The sequence below is a fragment of the Moschus berezovskii genome, chromosome 2, assembly GCF_049115385.1.
Source record: "Moschus berezovskii isolate FMDL1 chromosome 2, NW_MosBer_1.0, whole genome shotgun sequence".
NCBI lineage: Eukaryota > Metazoa > Chordata > Mammalia > Artiodactyla > Moschidae > Moschus > Moschus berezovskii.
The window spans coordinates 26,078,393-26,094,538 of record NC_142461.1 but is presented as its reverse complement, the minus strand read 5'-3'; the positions used below and the strand labels follow the sequence as shown (position 1 = coordinate 26,094,538).

General features: G+C 40.3%; 1 long non-coding RNA gene across 1 annotated transcript; it reads right to left on the bottom strand.

Annotated features, from left to right (window-relative positions):
• Nucleotides 1–4,709: 4,709 nt before the first annotated feature.
• Nucleotides 4,710–15,588, bottom strand: LOC129538404 (uncharacterized). The gene is made up of 3 exons (XR_008682212.2): nt 15,479–15,588; nt 10,788–10,897; nt 4,710–9,472 (listed from the first exon to the last, which is right to left on the bottom strand). It is a non-coding gene; the product is annotated as an uncharacterized LOC129538404 (long non-coding RNA).
• Nucleotides 15,589–16,146: the final 558 nt, after the last annotated feature.

The following is a 16,146-nucleotide window of genomic DNA, read 5'->3' as shown; positions in this document are numbered from 1 at the left end:
AGGGGTTTTCCCTATTTTCTTCAATTTACGTCTGAATTTGGCAATAAGGAGTTCATGATCTGAGCCCACAGTCAGCTCCTGGTCTTGTTTTTGCTAACTGTATAGAGCTTCTCCGTCTTTGGCTGCAAAGAATATAATCAATCTGATTTTGGTGTTGACCATCTGGTGATGTCCATGTGTAGAGTCTTCTCTTGTGTTGTTGGAAGAGGGTGTTTGCTATGACCAGTGCGTTCTCTTGGCAAAACTCTATTAGCCTTTGCCCTGCTTCATTCCGTGCTCCAAGGCCAAATTTGCCAGTTACTCCAGGTGTTTCTTGACTTCCTACTTTTGCATTCCAGTCCCCTATAATGAAAAGGACATCTTTTTGGGTGTTAGTTCTGAAAGGTCTTGTAGGTCTTCATAGAACCGTTCAACTTTGGCTTCTTCAGCGTTACTGGTTGGGGCATAGGCCTGGATTACTGTAATATTGAATGGTTTGCCTTGGAAACGAACAGAAATCATTCTGTCATTTTTAAGATTGCATCCAAGTACTGCATTTCGGACTCTTTTGTTGACCATGATGGCTACTCCATTTCTTCTAAGGGATTCCTGCCCACAGTAGTAGATATAATGGTCATCTGAGTTAAATTCACCCATTCCAGTCCATTTTAATTCACTGATTCCTAGAATGTCGACGTTCACTCTTGCCATCTCCTGTTTGACCACTTCCAATTTGCCTTGATTCATGGACCTAACATTCCAGGTTCCTATGCAATATTGCTCTTTACAGCACCGGACCTTGCTTCTGTCATCGGTCACATCCACAACTGGGTACTGGTTTTGCTTTTGCTCTGTCCCTTCCTTCCTTCTAGAGTTATTTCTCCACTGATCTCCAGTAGCATACTGGGCACCTACCGACCTGGGGAATTCCTCATTCAGTATCCTATCATTTTGCCCTTTGATACTATTCATGGGGTTCTCAAGGCAAGTATACTGAAGTGGTTTGCCATTCCCTTCTCCAATGGACCACATTCGGCTGTGGTCCATGTGATCAGATCAACTAGTTTCCTGTGATTATGATTTCAGTGTGTCTGCCCTCTGATGCCCCCTCACAATACCTACCATCTTATTTGGGTTTCTCTTACCTTGGTCGTGGAAAATCTCTTCACAGCCGCTCCAGCAAAGTGCAGCCGTTGTACCTTACCTTGGACGAGGGGTATCTCCTCAAGGCTGCCCCTCCTGACCTTGAACGTGGAGTAGCAGCTTACCCTCCATGATATGGGTGGGCCTTATCCAATCAGCTGAAGACCTTAATAGGAAAAACGACTGACCTCCAAAAAAGAAAAGGAAATTCTGCCAGGAGACTGCTTTCAGACTCAACTGAAAATCACCTTTTTCCTGGTCTTCAGCCTGCCAATTTTCCTTTATGATTTCAAACTTGAAAGCCTTCATAATCGTGTGAGCCAATTCTTCAAAGTAAATCTCTCTCTGCCTTTCATTATGACTGCAACAGTTTTTCCATATACCTACTTACTCTTACTTGTTTATGAATATCCTTGAAAGAAGATGGAAATCGTCACCTCTTCCTTGAGCCACACAATCTGTAGAGGATCTCTTGATTGAAACCAAATGTCATACTGGTGCTCAAGAAACTGCATGTAATTAGGTGGGAATTCAATTAAGAGTCACCCACTTGTGCAGGATGAGGAAGGGAACCTGACATAGAATAACACAGACAAGGCTAATGACACGGAAACCACACTCTACATGGAGTGGGGGAGGAGCAATGCAGACAGGATGGATTCCACAGCATTTGTAACAGCACGATGTCAAGAAAGTTTTAGATTGCTCATCCCACCACAGCTACTTTACTGCCACTAAAGTACAGAAACCCCAGAAGCATCATATTCAAACCATCAAAATAAAGGAGAAATCTCTTACTTTCAGAATTCCACCCACATGGAAATCCCAATGGCTTAGCTCAAAAGCCAGAAGTATTTGAAAAGAATACCACTTACCTATTAAGCACTGATCTTTCTACCAATATTTTCAGACTGAAGAATTTGACTACGTAAGAAATTCAGAAGAATCACTAGAATTGCCTTTAGTAATATTTCTTCTTTAGAAACACTACAGTTTATAATACAAACTAAACTAGGAGTTATTTTTCTCAAAAGTATTAATTTCTAGTTTCTTTGGCTAATGTATTTCTGTAGATGTCAATGAAACTATTCACCAAAATGTACAAAATAACTGAGTTTAAAAAGTGCCATGAGTATTATAAAACAAATATAAAAGTATAAAAATTTAAAAGATAAAACTAAAATGCATTTTTAAATATCTAGCATTTTCTTTCTTTATTCTGATGGTAAAGAATCTTCCTGCATACAGGAGAATCTTGTTTGATCCCTGGGTCAGGAACATCCCCTGGAGAAGGAAATGGCAACTCACTCCAGTATTCTTGCCTGGAGAATTCTATGGACAGAGGAGCCTGGCAGGCTACAGTCTATGGGGTTGGACTACAGGCATGGGTTCACAAAGGGTGGGACACAACTCAGCGACTAACGCTTTTTCTTTCTTTATTCTAACAGTTGGCCTTGTGCAGACTCTACTAGAGGAACAAATGCCATGAAGAACACTACTTCAATTTCTGGCTATCTGTGCCCCTATATGGGCTTTCCAGGTGGTGCTGGTGGTAAAGAATTTGCCTGCCAATGCAGGAGATACACATGGTAACCCACTCCAGTATTGTTGCCTGCAGAATCCCATGGACAGAGAAGCCTGGCAGGCGACAGTCACACAGTCAGACAGGACTGAAGCAAATTAGTGCACCTGCATACAAGCTCATATTTAATATTAATATTCTGGAAATATACAATTAATAACATTATTGTAGCTTGATAAGTACAAATCAGTCCGATGTGGTCCAAGTGAAAGTCATTCAGTCCCGTCTGACTCTTTGTGACCCCATGGACTATACAGTTCATGGAATTCTCCAGGTCGGAATACTGGAGTGGGTAGCCTTTCCCTTCTCCAGGGGATCTTCTGAACCCAGGGATCGAACCCACGTCTCCCATATTGCAGGCAGATTCTTTACCAACTGAGCCACAAGGGAAGCCTAAGAATACTGGATTGGGTAGCCTATCGCTTCTCCAGCAGATCTTCCGACCCAAGAATTGAACCAGGGTCTCCTGCATTGCAGGCAGATTCTTTACCAACTGAACTATCAGGGAAGCCCTGAATGTGGTCTAAGATACTTTTATAAAAATTATCTTAGAAATTCCTTTATAATAGTGATATAATTAAAAATCTGATTTTTCTCTTTTATGTTTCCAGGGAAAGCCTTCTCTAAAACCCTCAAGAAGTCACTTCAATTCTTCCTTGGTAGATAGTTCCATATTTCTCCATTCAGAACACTTAGCTTTGCTGGGTTGTTTTTTTTTTTTAATGGCATATTGTGTTCTACTTTTGTAGATTTATTTTGTTTTCATTCTGTCTCCTTCAATACAAATTTATGCTTTCAAGGTCAGGCACAATGCCTTCTGTGTCTCTCACACTCCTGCGCACAGTGAATAATCCTGAGAGTCATGTAGCATTTACTTGGTTCTTCAGAGAAGCAGAATAATTCATGATCTCGCTCTGGTCCGAAAAAGCAAAAAAAAAAAAAAAAACACTTCAGTGGTGTCAAACAAATCATGGTGGCCTTTACTTGGAATGCATCTTCTTGAAAGGCCAGCTTGCTACTAATATATGCTATGGGCCAGTTGAACTATAAAATGAACAGGGTTTATGACACAATATCCCACAAATTTTGCCAACCACATCCAGGCCCTCACTGTGGGGTAGGGCAGGGATAGCAAGGTTCAAATGCAAGCTTCCCACGGAAGAGCAGAGTGGATATTCAGTACTTGTCACTTTGAATTTGGGGATGCACTTGGCCACCATTTCCTAAATGGAAGGTCAGACCTCAGAACCTTCCTTATGAAAAGATCTGTGAAGTTCTGAAGATCTCTCTGGCCCACAGTAGGAGATCCAGGATGTTCAGAACAAAAAATTAGGACCAAATAAAGTTTTATGAATTGCTAGTCATTTCCTCAATAAAGTTGTGGGTTTACTATAAAAGATGAAGTATGTGGGGAAAAAATAGTATTACTTTGCCTAGGACCATGAAATGTATTTAGTTTCAACAGAAGCCGAGTATCTCAGAGCTAGAAGGAAATCCCTTTGCCCAACATTTTCATTTATTTCTATCCCTTTTATTTTATAGATGAGGATGCTGGGGGTGAAACAAGTTTTCTGAGTTACACAGATAGCTAGTGGATGAGTCAAAATTAGACTCAGGGCAGAAAAACATAAGAGACAACACAAATAACAAATTCTTTATCCATATGGGCCTTAGGTTTTTAAAGCGTGTGTACGTGTGCTAAGTCACTTCCGTCGTGTCCAACTCTTTGTTACTCTATGGACTGTAGCCCCCCAGGCTTCTCTGTCCATGGGATTCTCCAGACAAGAGTACTGGAATGGATTGCCATGGCCTCCTCCAAGGGATCTTCCCCACCCGGGGACCAAAGCCGTGTCTCTTATGTCTCCTGCCCTGGCAGGTGTGTTCTTTACCACTAGCACCGGCTGGGAAACCCTTTTAAAGCATATCAGTGGCAAATTGCTTGGGGGAAAATAAAGAATCAGAAAGAATGTGTCAATTTTCCAAACCTTAGACTCACACTGCAGTTTTATTTTTTTAATAGCAAACATATTAAATTTGAAATAACAGGTTACACCACGACAGAATTAGGATGAAAATATCTAACTCCAGGAGTGAAAGTCGCTCAGTCATGTCTGACTCTTTGTGACCCCATGGACTGTTTCAAAATTCTCCAGGCCAGAATACTGGAGAGGGTACCCATTCCCTTTTCCAGGGGATCTTCCCAACCCAGGGATCGAACCCAGGTCTCCCATATTGCAGGCGGATTTTTTACCAGCTGAGCCACAAGGGAAGCCCAAGAATACTTGAGTGGGAAGTTTATCCCTTCTCCAGTAGCTCTTCCTGACCCAGAAATCGAACCAGGATCTCCTGCATTACAGGCAGATTCTTTACCAACTGAGCTCCAGGAAAGCCCTCAGTTCAGTTCAGTTCAGTCGCTCAGTCGTGTCCGACTCTTTGCGACCCCATGAATCACAGCACGCCAGGCCTCCCTGTCCATCACCAACTCCCGGAATTCACTCAAATTCATATCCATCGAGTTGGTGATGCCATCCAGCCATCTCATTCTCTGTCGTACCCCTTCTCCTCCCGCCCCCAATCCCTCCTATCATCAGAGTCCTTTCCAGTGAGTCAACTCTTCGCATGAGGTGGCCAAAGTATTGGAGTTTCAGCTTCAACATCAGACCTTCCAATGAACACCCAGGATTGATCTCCTTTAGAATGGACTGGTTGGATCTCCTTGCAGTCCAAGGGACTCTCAAGAGTCTTCTCCAACACCACAGTTCAAAAGCATCTGCTGCTGCTGCTGCTGCTGCTGCTGCTGCTGCTGCTGCTGCTGCTGCTGCTAAGTCACTTCAGTCGTGTCCGACTCTGTGTGACCCCATAGAAGGAAGCCCACCAGGCTCCCCGTCCCTGGGATTCTCCAGGCAAGAACACCGGAGTGGGTTGCCATTTCCTTCTCCAATGTGTGAAAGTGAAAAGTGAAAATGAAGTTGCTCAGTCGTGTCCGACCCTTAGCGATCCCACGGACTGCAGCCTACCAGTCTCCTCCATCCATGGGATTTTCTAGGCAAGAGTACTGGAGTGGCTCGCCATTGCCTTCTCCGTCAAAAGCATCTAGGTCTCTGTAAATAGCTACACATATATCACTTCAAATAGATTTCTGTTAGCTTAAGGCACATATTTGTATGATACATCCATACATATATATATACATGAAAAAATACATTTTTTTCTCAAAATGGATACACACTAAGCATATTGCTCAATAATTAGCTTTTCATCTAACAATAAATCATAGACAACTTTCCATAGCAGCAGAGATAGATTTTTTGATGGTAATATTATATTTCATAATATGTATACTCTGTTATTTATTTTCTTATGGAGAGAAAAGTGGGTCATTTCCAATTACTCATTCTTAGAGAAAAAGCTGCTATAAACATACAAACCTCACTACTTTTACTATGATGGTATTTCTTCAGGTCAAGTATCTAAAAGTAGGATTTCTGAGTCTTATACTTGAGAATCACTTTAACATGACTTAAAATAGAGATGGCTTTTCAGGGGGCAATTTTTTTCCACACATTCAAGTAAAATTTCGAAGCATCTACTTCTGCTAGATGCTGATTGCACTCCTGGTGGAGTGCAATCTTATCTCTTGTCTAGTCTCTTGTCTTTCAAGGTCACTTTTAAGACCACTTGATTATAGGATTTTGTTTGTTTCATTTATCTTGAAAATCAACAATAATGAATGAAAAATGAGTACATGTCAATGAATATTCATTGCCTAATTATATAACTCTTTGGAGATGACTTTCATTTTTAAACTGATCCAGTTATGACCTTTGAAATTAAAATATTACACTTGATATGAAAGGCTTACATTACAAACCATAAAACAAAAGTTGGAAGTATTAATGATATCATATCTGGTGATACAAACTGACCCTGTTTTTCTTCACCATCTACTCCTCTTCATATTTCCCATACATCCCTAACACTAAATTTTAAATCTTTCACGTGTCCCATGTGTAACATACACCCCAGAGATAGCAGCAATTACAAACCTAATCCCACTTCTATTCAAATATATAGCAGGAGAAACTTGATCTGAGTTGATGACTACTTGGCAGAATTTAAAACTGTGGAAGAAAGACTTTAAAGTAAAGAAAGGGAGGGAACAAACGTTTATCAGAGCACCTGCATTGTAGATTCTCCGTGTCCGTCGCCTCTTTTGTTCTTACCCTGCCAGAGGGGTACAGGAAGCTCAAAGGAAGCTTCTCCTCAACAAAAGTGCACATGGTTTAGGAAGCTCACACATCTGGTAAGTGATCGACTGGGAAAGTGAACCCAGATCTTCTGACTCTAGAAGCGATGCTCGTCTGTTCCCAGAACTGCCTTTGCAATTGTCAATCTAGTCTCACTACACTGCACCGCTGAGAGCCCAGATTCCACGAGTGACCTCCTGAAGGCCACATAGCTAGCAGTACCTCTGACCTCTGATTCAGCATCCTTCCGGCCATTCCATCGGGTTTAGGGAGATTTTGCAAATGGCTTTAGGTCTGACAACTCTGAATATCAAAATGGGTCTCTATCTCCTCATGTTGCTTCATAGTAACTCTGATTCTATTCACCTCAAGGGACTGGGTTTCTAATATGGGTGTTGCCACCATTCCTTCTGTCCTCTTTCTTTCTTTTCAAAGGCTCTCCTCTTCACTGTATGAGCACAAACCAGAATGGCACTTTGTATGTCTCTTGGTATTTTTACTGCAAAACTGAAAATCTGGCAATGCCTAACACCAATGCTAAATTCATACATGACTAAAGAGAAAGGAGGTAGCAACCAGCCATGATCTGGTGAGCACTGTTCAGATAGATATTCCAAGGAGTTGAAATTATAAGTTAAAACTTAAGAAGGAAATAGAGCTCTCAGTTTCAACGTTGAGAAGAGAGGTCCCAGCAGTCGCCTCTTGAGCAGTCACTGTGGTCCCCACTGCTGTTGAAAAGACTCTCAAACTTCTCAGGAATTAAGGCAATGCCTACTGTCTTCTGAAACTTTCTGAAGAGGCTTTCTGACTGAAACGTCATGTTTCACGGAGGTTTTATAAATAACCACTCATTGAATGGCAACCTCACTGAGATTCCCCCTCAGTTCGAGGGCTTCCCAGGTGACGCTAGTAACAAAGAACATGACTGACAATGCAGGAGACAGACATAGGTTTGATCCCTAGGTCAGGAAGATCCTCTGGAGGAGGGCATGGCAACCCACTCCAATCTTCTTGCCTCGAGAATCCCATGGACAGAGGAGCCTGGCAGGCTACAGTCCATAGGGTCTCACAGAGTCAGACATAACGGAAGCAACTTAGCACAGCATACACAGCATTCAAATACTGGTTAGGATTTCCCTGGTGGCTCAGTCAGTAAAGAATCCTCCTGCAATGCAGAAGACCCGGGTTCCATCCCTGGGTCGAGAAGATCCTCTGGAGAAGGAAATGGCAGCCCATTCCAGTATTCTTGCCTAGAGAATACAATGGATATGGGAGCCTGGAGGGCCACAGTCCATAGGGTCAAAAAGAGTTGCACACCACTGAAGTGACTTACAACACATAACAACAATTATTAGATTGGAAAGGCAATTTCAACATTAGATCCACATAGTACATGGTTTCTTCCTTTACTAGGAAGTTATGGACTATAAGAGGGTTCTGTTTTATTTCCACTATTTATCAAAATGCACAAAACCAAGTGGATTTAGTAGAATTTACTATACACACTTAGAGGAACTAAATAACTGACTCTCGTCTTCCAGATAAAGACACCAACTTAAAAATTACAGACTACTATATTTCTCAGTAAATTCAATATGATTATTGAAGTAGTCATCTTTGGTCTACCTACCCAAGGAGGTCAAGTAAAAATGAATACATTTTTAGTTTTCTTTAGAAATGTATCCTCTAAAAATATTTTCTAGAAGTCTTCTATGTGACAAATCGGTTCTGAATCTTCTACTTCAACAAAAGCGGCTATTTATCCTACTTTTTTTGAAAACAAAACAATAATCTAAGTGGGCATAGATAAGTCAAGCCAGGTACCAGGTTATTCTTTTTAATAGAGCTTCTGGAAGAATTATTCTGAGAACTCTGGCTTTAAAGACTGTCCTCATTGTCTTTCTTCCCACATGGAAGAAGCTAAAAAATATTCATGAAAGATTGAGTAGGGCCAATTTTCTAGGAGTCAAAACAACAGCAACATCAATATTTCAGGGTCTGGAAAAACATGGCCATTCTCTTGCCTTGAAAAAATTGTTAGAAATCATTGCATTAAAAAAAAACATTGCATTTTAATGAATTCAAAATAACTCAACAGATTTTGAAACTGTTTGGGTTCTGAAAGCGCAGAGATAAATCAGATTTTTTTATAACTTCTATCTGAGTAAAATAGATCTGATACTGTCCCTCTGCAGACCCCTGGCAGGATGAGGCATAAGGTAACCAGTGATCTTTTCATCATGGTCCTGGAGGACTCCCGGTTTCAAGGCAGTTTCAGCTGTCACAGTTGCTTAGAGTTTACTGGGCTGTTTTTAGTTACTCATTCAAATATTCATAAGAAATGTGGACCACAGTTTGCTGTCTGGTAACAACTTCATTTTCGACTCACACTCAGCTTGTCCTTGTGGATTGCTTCTTTCACCCAGATTGGGCTTTCTTCAGTCACGTGCCCTTTCAAGGATAATGGAGGTTCCTTGGGAGTAAGCAAAAGAAGCGTGTTCCATCTTTTATCTTTGCTTGGCTGGATAATGAAAATAATTATAGAAGACAGTTATGGATTATCAAAGAGACAAGTGAAATAATCAAACCTATATCAGGAACAGCTTTGTGCTACCCAAGAAGGCAGATCATTTAATTATTTACCTTGTGAGACTATGAACATCCCAGGAAATCCTAAAATGGCAACATATTAGTACAAATATTTACTCAACAATATTCTTGAATACAGTAATGAAAATATGTGTAATCTCATGATATGTTTTTTAAAGAAACCAAGGGACTATCATTTCTTAGCACAGGGGAAAAATCCCTTCATTATGATATCTTTATTATTTGATTAAAATGTTAGTTAAATAAATCTTTTAGGTAGACGGATTGTATTGCTTAGTTGGAAGCCAATATCTAACACTGTGATTAGCTGCAGTAATACATGAATTACTGAAAATAAGCAACAGTATAATATAAAAAGTGCTATTATTTAATTAAACTATGACATGAGCTGTACACTGTCATTTTATGATCTACATCCTATATGTTACTACAAAAAAAAAGCCTTGTCAGTCAAGATACATTTCTAAAATAACAATGCTTTGACATTAAAACTCTGAATTATTCTGGCTGTAATGTACAGTATATTTAGAGAAAGGAATAAGGGGTTTTTTAAAAACAATTTATTATTTACATTAAATAATGCTCATTTTACAAAATCTATGCCCTTAATTCCATTCAAGTTTCAAAACCTTTTTCTTAAAATTACTTTACATTTGCATAGTTCTTCTAAACATGAATATATACCATGGTGCTTCTGAGACCATTTGAGATATTCTAAAAATACCAAGCAGGTAAATTCTGTATTACTTTGTTTAGACTGGGGGGAAAAATAACCCTGTTTGAGGCAAAGAAAAAGGAATTTCAATCTCACAGTGACTGCCAGATAAAAACCTGGAAAAGATCATTAATCTCATTTGTTTTCATTATAGCAACACTTGTTATCACAACTTTAGTTAAGAAAGTGCCAACATTTATACCAGCAATTATATATCAGCAAAATTAGTTCTAGAAAGTGAATCTCCTGGTACCATCAACCCTGGTTTTGCCATGATCTTTATGTGCTGTGATGAGGAGGGTCAATGTTAAGAATTCTTGACAGAATAAACAACTGCTTGAATAATGCTTGATAGGCACTGGAGTATAATATGAATTCCTAAGTAAAGTAGCAACATTTTCATGTATCTAATGTAATGTTTTATCCTTCAAAGGAAGATCTTTTTTTTTTCTTGCTGACATATTTCTTCCATCTTGATAAGGAGAAAGTAAGAGAAAATGTAAATATTCACCTATTTCTGTTCATCCTTTTTCACAGCTCCATGTGTGAACACTCTCTTCAGGGTGGAGATCTTAAGCTCAAGTGGGTTGTAAAGGAATCCTGTGTTGGCAGCATGCTGTGCTTTAAACAGAAAATTAACTCTCTTTTAACCAGAAGAGCTAGTTTTAGTGATGCAAAGGAATCTGACACTTGTGGTCTAGCTCGTGTGTAAAAGGCTAGTCTTCATGGAACTTAAATAAAAGATTCTGACCAATATTTCAGAAGTACCCCCTGACTAAAATTTTTTTTAAATTACAAACACAGAGAAGTGAATTATTGAGATTTAGTAGGATTTTATCTTTTTAAAAATATATGTACTATGGTGCATCACTCATAGTATTAAAAGTAATCTTATGTAGCCCGCCAGTCAAGGAAAAATCCAGAAATCTCATCACTCCTAGAGCAGTGAAATAACTTCCAAAGGGGAAGTCTCAGTGCCAGGTTGTTCATCAAACAAGATGCTGGCAAACTTCATAATAACAATTTTTATTGAGCACTTTACAGTATCAAGCACTTTACAGATACCATCTTATTTAGTATTCACATTATCCTGGCAAGGTAAGATGATCTCCATTTTATAAATGAGAAGACTAAGATTCAGAACTACGTCTGAATATGTGAAACGTCCAAGGGTACGCCCTCAGCAAGTGGCAAAGTAAAAACTCAAACCCAGATTATATGAGTCCAATCCCCATTCTCCTTTCACCATGAAATCTTGTTTCATGATAGAGGTAATTGAATTAATAGTTAATGGGCACTATTCTGGGACTTGTGGAGACAACTATTTCAGCAATGTGACATTATTCAAAGAGAACCTCTCTGTAAATGTAATTCAAGTATAAGTGAACGTGAAGAGAAAACCCAAGGAGACAAGCTGATTTTGACCCTTGCTGCAGCTGCCAATGGGGACTTCTAAGAGTGGGAAGAAGGAAGCAAACATGGAAGAAAAAATATCTGTGCAAAAATCGCAAAAAGAGAGTCTTATAAAAAACACTACCACTGCGTGGCTGAAGGCAGTTTGCAGCATTCATTTTAAGGAGAAGTTGACAGACCATGCATGCAGAAAAGAATCTGTGCAGTGATGGACTGAGCTAGAAGCATTAACAGCACAGAAACATATGTGATAAGTCGTGGCAAGTTCAAGAACCATGCTTGAAATACCAGAAAATGAAAACCTTCAGCCATTGGTACACAGCCAATGATAGAAGAAAATGATGGCCCTCTCCATCAAAGAGATTGACAGGTATCCATGCAGAGTCACTACTGTGGAGCCGAAGATGCTACTGAGTCAGATACTGAGGGAAGGGGGTTCATGGCAAGACCAGATATGAAATATAGCCATTGTCATTCTTGGCTAAGGGTTCAACCACCCCAGTCTGATGAAAAGAAATTGGAAGTCAGTGTGCCAACACTATGTCATAATTGATCCATAGCACCATTTGAAGTTCCTGCATATGTGTATATTTGGGTATAAGTCATTTTCAAAACTTTACATGGTTGACCCCAGTCTGTTTAAATAAGTTTTAGTCTTCATGAAATCACAAGTCAAACATCATTTGAAGTAAGTCAACAAAGAGACTGAACTAAATACACCCAAATGACAGTTGAAAGCATCATCCTGATACCCAGATAAGGATAGACCTCATATAATAACAGCTAACCCTTTATTCCGGAGAAGGCAATGGCAAGCCACTCCAGTCCTCTTGCCTGGAAAATCCCATAGATGGAGGAGCCTGGTAGGCTGCAGTCTGTGGGGTCGCTAGGAGACTGAGTGACTTCACTTTCACTTTTCACTTTCACTCTTTGGAGAAGCAAATGGCAGCCCACTCCAGTGTTCTTGCCTGGAGAATCCCAGGGATGGGGGAGCCTGGTGGGCTTCCGTCTATGGGGTCACACAGAGTCGGACACGACTGAAGCAACTTTGCAGCAGTAGCAGCAACCCTTTATTCAGGGCTTCCCAGGTGGCTCAGTGGTAAAGAATCTGCCTGCCAATGCAGGAGACATGGGTTCAATCTTTGGGTGGAAAAGACTCCTTGGAGAAGGAAATGGCAACCCACCCCAGTATTCTTGCCTGGGAAATCCCATGGACAGAGGAACCTGGTGGGCTACAGTCCAAAGGTTGCAAAAGAATCAGACATGACTGAGTGACTGAGCACACATGGATGAAATCCTTTGTTAAATACCCACCAGGTTTTAATAATTCTAATGTTTAAAATTGAAGAAGGAAACGGTAACCCACTCCAGTATTCTTGCCTGCAGAATCCCATGGATGGAGAAGCCTGGTAGGCTACAGTCCATGGGGTCGCAAAGAGTTGGACACGATTGAGCGACGGAACGGAACAGAACGGAATGTTTAAAATAATCCTTCAAATAAATATTAATATATCTCTTTATGAAATAAAGGAAGAGAAATAAAGACTCTTTCAAGGTTTTCCAGTTATTGATTACATAGTCAAGATTTGAACCCAATATGGTTAGTCTTCAAAATCCATGCCTTTCACCCAACTATAAGTTGCCTATAACCCAAGATTAAGAATCAGCTTCTAGGGGATGGACCTGTGCATTGTCTATTAATCAGTGCTTATGTCTTTTCTTCATTATATCAGTTCAGTTCAGTTCAGTCATTCAGTCGTGTCTGACTCTGCAACCCCATGAACCGCAGCACACCAGGCCTCCCTGTCCATCACCAACTCCCGGAGTCCACCCAAAACCATGTGCATCCTGTCAATGATGCCATCCAACTATCTCATCCTCTGTTGTCCCATTATCCTCCTGCCCCCAATCCCTCCCAGCATCAGGGTCTTTTCCAATGAGTCAACCCTTCACATCGGGTGGCCAAAGTATTGGGGTTTCAGCCTCAATATCAGTCCTTCCAATGAACAGCCAGGACTGATCTCCTTTAGGATGGACTGGTTAGATCTTCTTGCAGTCCATGGGACTCTCAAGAGTCTTCTCCCAACACCACAGTTCAAAAGCATCAATTCTTCAGTGCTCAGCTTTCTTTGTAGTCCAACTCTCACATGACCACTGGAAAAACCATAGCCTTGACTAGACGGAGCTTTGCAGGCAAAGTAATGTCTCTGATTTTTAATAAGCTATCTAGGTTGGTCATACCTTTCCTTCCAAGGAGTGAGCGTCTTTTAACTTCATGGCTATAATCGCCATCTGCAGTGATTTTAGAGCCCAGAAAAATAAAGTCAGCCACTGTTTCCACTGTTTCCCCATCTATCTGCCATGAAGTGATGGGACCGGATGCCATGATCTTAGTTTTCTGAATGTTGAGCTTTAAGCCAAATTTTCACTCTCCTCTTTCACTTTCAAGAGGCTCTTTAGTTCTTCTTCACTTTCTCCCATAAGAGTGGTGTCATCTGCATATCTGAGGTGATTGATATTTCTCCTAGCAATCTTGATTCCAGCTTGTGCTTCCTCCAGCCCAGCGTTTCTCATGATGTACTCTGCATAGAAGTTAAATAAGCAGGGTGACAATATACAACCTTGACGTACTCCTTTTCCTATTTGGAACCAATCTGTTGTTCCATGTCCAGTTCTAACTGTTGCTTCCTGACCTGCATACAGGTTTCTCAAGAGGCAGGTCAGGTGGTCTGGTATTCCCATCTCTTTCAGAATTTTCCACAGTTTATTGTGATCCACACAGTCAAAGGCTTTGGCATAGTCAATGAAGCAGAAATAGATGTTTTTCTGGAACTCTTTTGCTTTTTCCATGATCCAGTGTATGTTGGCAATTTGATCTCTGGTCCCTCTGCCTTTCCTAAAACCAGCTTGAACATCTGGAAGTTCACCGTTCATGTATTGCTGAAACCTGGCTTGGAGAATTTTGAGCATGACCTTACTAGCATGTGAGATGAGTGCAATTGTGCGGTAGTTTGAGCATTCTTTGGAGTTGCCTTTCTTTGGGATTGGAATGAAGACTGACCTTTTCCAGTCCTGTGGCCACTGCTGAGTTTTCCATATTTGCTGGCATGTTGAGTGCAGCACTTTCACAGCATCATCTTTCAGGACTTGAAATATTTCAACTGGAATTCTGTCATCTCCACTAACTTTGTTCATAGTGATGCTTCCTAAGGCCCACTTGACTTCACATTCCAGGATGTCTGGCTCTAGGTGAGTGATCACACCATCCTGATTATCTGTGTCGTGAAGATCTTTTTTGTACAATTCTTCTGTGTATTCTTGCCATCTCTTCTTAATATCTTCAGTTCTGTTAGGCCCATACCATTTCTGTCCTTTATCGAGCCCATCTTTGCATGAAATGTTCCCTTGGTATCTCTAATTGTCTTGAAGAGACCTCTAGTCTTTCCCAATCAATTGTTTTCCTCTATTTCTTTGCATTGATCGCTGAGGAAGGCTTTCTTATCTCTCCTTGCTCTTCTTTGGAACTCTGCATTCAAATGGGTATATCTTTCTTTTTCTCCTTTGCTTTTCACGTCCCGTCTTTTCTCAGCTATTTGTAAGGCCTCCTCAGACAGCCATTTTGCTTTTTTGCATTTCTTTTTCTTGGGGATGGTCTTGATTCCTGTCTCCTGTACAATGTCACGAACCTCCGTCCATAGTTCATCAGCCACTCTGTCTACCAGATCTAGTCCCTTAAATCTATTTCTCATTTCCACTGTATAGTCATAAGGGATTTGATTTAGGTCGTACCTGAATGGTCTAGTGGTTTTCTCCACTTTCTTCAATTTCAATCTGAATTTGGTATAGGCCTGAAATTTTAGCACAGAAGATTCTGATATCCCATAATTCCCCTAAGATCTGGAATCAACAAAAAAGTAAGGTGACTGAAAATATTATGGTCAACAAACTTTAAAATACGGCTATATTTAATGATACATAATTGTAAATGAGTGATTAGTTCATCAATTCCTTCTTGTGGAATAACCAATCTAACATGATGTCTGGCATCTAAGAAAACATCTATCATTTCTCATCAATTCTGAGATGAAGTTTTTCATATTTTACATGTATAAAATCAGAGTGCCTCTCACAATTGCTGTCAGCTGGGTGGAACTGCAAGGTAGTCATCATTACCTGCACATGTTTGAACTCAGCTGTTATCCCTTGTGATGCAAATGGACAATCATAACCCTTCAATGTGTCAGTCAACAAACCACTTAAGGTTCATTTGAGGAAAGAATATGAGTCCTAGTTATTATCTGGAAATATTCTGTTGACACCTTCTGGTACAAGCAAGAAAACACAGGCATCAAAAGTTGCATATTAGAATTGGTAGTTTCAAAGAAAATCCCAGAGACAATATGGGAGCACTTTGATAAGAAATGCTGTGTGATCAACACCCTGGATGGTCCAGTGAG